Genomic DNA, 4,944 nt, shown 5'->3' with positions numbered 1-4,944 from the left:
TATAAGCAATACACAGGAGTTCCAGTTTGTTCCACATCTTAGACAACACTTAGTATTGTCAGGCTTTTAAATTTTACTTGTTTTTGTAGTTGTGATATCACATTGTAGTTTTAGTTAGCATTTCTTGAATGTCTAATGAACTTGGACAATTTTTTAATATTTTTGCTGGCCATTAGGCTAGTTTCTCTGTAAAATGCCTATTCTTTTGCTCGTTTTTCTATTTTTCTATTGAGTGATTGAATTATATGTTTGTTTTCTTACTGATTTGCAGGGTTTATTTATACACTTTGAATATGAGTCCTTTTGGGGGATTATGTGTTGTAAATATTTTGTCCTACTGTTTGAATTGCCTTTTCACCCTTTTAGTCATGCCCTTAAATGAATAAATGTTTTTAATTCTAATATAGCCCAGTCTATCATCATTTTTTTTTTTTTTTTGAGATAGAGATTTGCCCTTGTTGCCTAGCCTGGAATGCAATGGCATGATCTCGGCTCACTGCAAACTCCACCTCCTAGGTTCAAGCAATTCTCCTGCCTCAGCCTCCCGAGTAGCTGGGATTACAGGTGCCCGCCACCTGGCTAATTTTTTGTATTTTTAGTAGAGACTGGGTTTCACTATGTGGCCCAGGCTGGTCTCGAACTCCTGACCTCGTGATCCGCCTGCCTCAGCATCCCAAAGTGCTGGGATTACAGGCGTGAGCCACCACGCCCGGCCTCCTATTTTTAACTTCTGAAAACTTACTTTGTTTTACATTTCAATTTAGATTGCAATCCTCTAGAATTTGTTTTAATTTAAGGAAATGATTTATTACTTAAAGTATCTTAGCAAAATAAAAGCATCAATTTTATGCCATAATTAAATTTTTTTAAATTGACATAACATTTTATGGTTGATTTTTTTTTTTTTTTTTTTTTTAGGGGACAGAATTTTGCTCTGTCACCCAGGCTAGAGTGCAGTGGCACAATCTTGGCTCACTGAAACCTCTGCCTCCAGGGTTCAAGCGATTCTCATCTCTCAGCCTCCCAAGTAGCTGAGGGATTATAGGCACATGCCACCACACCCAGCTAATTTTTGTATTTTTAGTAGACACAGAGTTTCACTATGTTGGCCAGGCTATTCTCAAACTCCTGGCCTCAACTGATCCACCAGCCATAGCATCCCAAAGTGCTAGGATTGCAGGCATGAGCCACCACCCCTGGCCATTCTATGTTTTATCATGTACAACATGATTAAAATTCTTTTTTAAGGTACGATGTAAGAGTAGGGATCAAGATTCTTTTTTTTCTTAAAGATTTATAATTGCTTCAAAGCAGCTTATATTTTTAAAAAACTTGTTTTCCACTTTGTCATAAGTTAAGTGATCATGCATATGTGATCAATTTCTGGACTCTCAATTTTATGCCTGTGGTCTGTTCATACATACACACACACACACACACACACACACATTTTTTTTTTTTTTTTTTTTTTTTTTTGAGATGAAGTCTCACTCTGTCGCCCAGGCTGGAGTGCAGTGGCATGATCTCAGCTCACTGCAACCTCCATCTCCCAGGTTTAAGCAATTGTGCCTCAGGCTCCTGAGTAGCTGGAATTACAAGCATGCACCACCATGCCTGGCTAACTGTTTTTGGTTTTTGGGGGGGTTTTTTTTGTATTTTTAGTAGAAATGGGGTTTTACCATTTTGGCCAGGCTTGTCTTGAACTCCCGACCTCAAGTGATCTGCCCACCTCAGCCTCCCAAAGTGCTGGGATTACAGGCGTGAGCCACCACACCTGGCCTGCATATATTCTTGTAATAATGCCACACTTGTAAATCTAACATTATAATAAGCATTGTGTCTTATAGTGTCAGTCCTATAGCTCTGTTCTTCTACAAGATTGTTTTCGCTATGCTTGTCCTTTATATTTCCATACGCATTTTTTTCCCGCTAATAGTCATTTATATAACTTTGTTAATCTTTGTTTAGCATCAGTATCAATCTATCAGAAACACCAAATAGCTTTATTTCCTCCTTGAAATGTTACTTCTAGCAGGACTATTCATGTGTTTTTTTCTAAGTCTCAATTTTCTATTTAATATTTCTCAGAATAAAGAACACAGCTCATTTTAAATAAGAAGTTTATTTAAACAAGACACTTGAAGAGAAAACTATCTAGAATTCTTTTTTTTTAAGAGTAATTTATCCCTACTTAAAGACAGATTGCCTTATATGTAACCACTACACACAAAAAAGTTATAAAATTGTCCTTGGTTTTACAATAATAAATGAAAAACATTAAAATTCTTTAACTGAACAAGGTATGCCAGGATTTTTTTTCTTTTTTCTTTTTTTTTTTTTTTTGAGACAGAGTCTCGCTCTGTCGCCAGGCTGAAGTGCAGTGGCATGATCTCGGCTCACTGCAACCTCCGCCTCCCGGGTTCAAGCAATTCTCCTGCCTCAGCCTCCTAAGTAGCTGGGTTTACAGGCGCCCGCCACCATGCCCAGCTAATTTCTGTATTTTTAGTAAAGACGGGGTTTCAGCATGTTGGCCAGGGTGGTCTCAATCTCTTGACCTCGTAATCCGCCCGCCTCAGCCTCCCAAAGTGCTGGGATTACAAGCATGAGTCACCGAGCCCGGCGAAAGGATTTTTATGTTGTTGTTTTTTTTTTGTTGTTAAAATAGAGGAAAATAACTTACTGGAATATAAAGATAAGAACTGAATGAGCATGCCACTAATGGAGAAGGGATATTTTCACAGAATGAGTATTTTTCCCACCCCATTTCCACTTGATGTCAACCAAAACATACCATTGGCTGTTTGGTTTTTAAAAATGCGATATTCGCCGGGCGCGGTGGCTCATCCCTGTAATCTCAACATTTTGGGAGGCCGAGGAGGGCGGATCACGAGGTCAGGAGATCGAGACCATCCTGGCTAACACGGTGAAACTCCATCTCTACTAAAAATACAAAAAATTAGCCGGGCGTGGTGGCAGGCGCCTGTAGTCCCAGCTACTCCGGACGCTGAGGCAGGAGAATGGCGTGAACCCGGGAGGCGGAGTTTGCAGTGAGCCGAGATCGCGCCACTGCCCTCCAGCCTGGGTGACAAAGCGAGACTCAGTCTCAAAAAAAAAAAAAGCGATATGCTTGTGCATATATACCAGCTACTTTATGTACAATAAAGGAATAGGGAAGGGGGAAATGAAAGAACAGAGAAAACTATACTGTAGTAGTCAGGATGTGGTGGAAACAAATTGCAGTTTTCTAATTGAGAATGTAATCTTGATCTTTAAAGAACAGAGTTCTGGCCGGGCATGGTGGCTCACGCCTGTGATCCCAGCACTTTGGGAGGCCAAGGCGGGCGGATCACCTGAGGTCAGGAGTTCGAGACCAGCCTGACCAACATGGTGAAACCCCATCTCTATTCAAAATACAAAAATTAGCAGGGCATGGTGGTGGGCACCTGTAATCCCAACTACTCGGGAGGCTGAGACAGGAGAATCGCTTGAACCCGGGAGACAGAGGTTGCAGTGAGCCGAGATCACGCCACTGCACTCCAGCCTGGGCAACAGAGCAAGACTAACTCTGTCTCAAAAATAAATAAATAAAATAAAGAACAGAGTTCTGGAGTAAAGAATCAGTTTCCTTTTTCAGTAGACACCTCCCGTCTGCTGTTGGAATGCATCAATTCTATTTTCATCCAACATTTCCAACTGTGCAGGTGTGTCTACTTCATTGATTGGTTGCCCGTCAAATCAGAATCTAATCTGCTTCATTGACAATACCTGTCATTCACAATAGGCTTTCATTAGTTTACTAAATGGTGTATGCCTCTTAATCTTAAACTGCACCACAGAACCATCCTGCCCCAACACCTTCAAATTAATATGTTCCTTGTTCTCATTCTTGACTCCTTCCTTGGGCTTTTTTTTCATCGGCCATAGCAAGCACCAGTCTCCTCAGCTGCTGCTTCACAAAAGAGGCACCAAGTCCACACCAAACGAGCACACAAGCAGCCCCAGGAGCAGCAGAAGAAGGAAGCAGCAGTGGTGGATGAGGGCTCCATATGCATTTTAGAGTCAGCTTATCAACATTCACCAAACACATATTCTCTTACAAAACTGCTGGAATTTTACCTTAGCTTTCATTGAATCCATATGTCAATTCAGGGGTTTGTCATCTTTATAACTGTGCTTTCCAATCCATGAAGATGGCATATCCCTCCATTTATTTAGGGTTGGTTTTGAAGTTTCATTTTTTGGTTTTTTGTGTGGGGGGGTTTTTTTTTTTTTTTCGTTTGTTTGTTTTTGAGACAGGGTCTTGCTCTGTCACCCAGGCTGGAGTGCAGTGGCATGATCTCAACTCACTGCAACCTCTACCTCCCAGGCAAAAGCAATCCTTCTGCTTCAGCCTTTTGAGTAGTTGGGACTACAGGTGTATGCCACCATGCACAGCTAATTTTTGTATTTTCTGTAGATGGGTTTTCATCATGTTGCCCAGGCTGGTCTCAAACTCCTGGCCTCAAGCAATCCGCCTGCCTCAGCCTCCCAATGTGATGGAATTACAGGCGTAAGCCACCATGCCTAGCCTTATTTAGGTTTTGTATAATTTTGTCTCAATAGTGGATATTTTCTAGTTATATTTTTGTTTGTCTTTTTCATTTTTATTTTAGGTTCAAGGGTACATGTGCAGGTTTTTTATATAGGTAAATTCATGTCATGGGAGTTTGATGTACAGATTATTTCATCATCCAGGTACTAGGTCTAATACCCAATAGACATTTTTTCTTATCCTCTCCCTCCTTCCACCCTCCATCCTTAAGTAGGCCCCAGTGTCTGTTGTTCCCCTCTTTGTGTCTGCATCTTTTCATTTTCTTAGTGGTATCCTTTGAAGCATAAGATTTAAATTTTGATGAAGTCTAATTTACCTATTTTTTCTTTTGTTGCTTGTACTTTTGATGTTAT

The 4,944-nt window shown here is 40.6% G+C and overlaps 1 pseudogene; it reads right to left on the bottom strand.

Annotated features, from left to right (window-relative positions):
* Positions 1-3,630: 3,630 nt before the first annotated feature.
* On the bottom strand, positions 3,631-3,915 carry LOC100608369 (small ubiquitin-related modifier 2-like; annotated as a pseudogene).
* Positions 3,916-4,944: the final 1,029 nt, after the last annotated feature.

The sequence above is a fragment of the Pan troglodytes genome, chromosome 4 (assembly GCF_028858775.2).
Source record: "Pan troglodytes isolate AG18354 chromosome 4, NHGRI_mPanTro3-v2.0_pri, whole genome shotgun sequence".
Lineage (NCBI taxonomy): Eukaryota > Metazoa > Chordata > Mammalia > Primates > Hominidae > Pan > Pan troglodytes.
The sequence above is the reverse complement of the archived record's forward strand: the minus strand, read 5'-3'. Positions and strand labels throughout refer to the sequence as shown.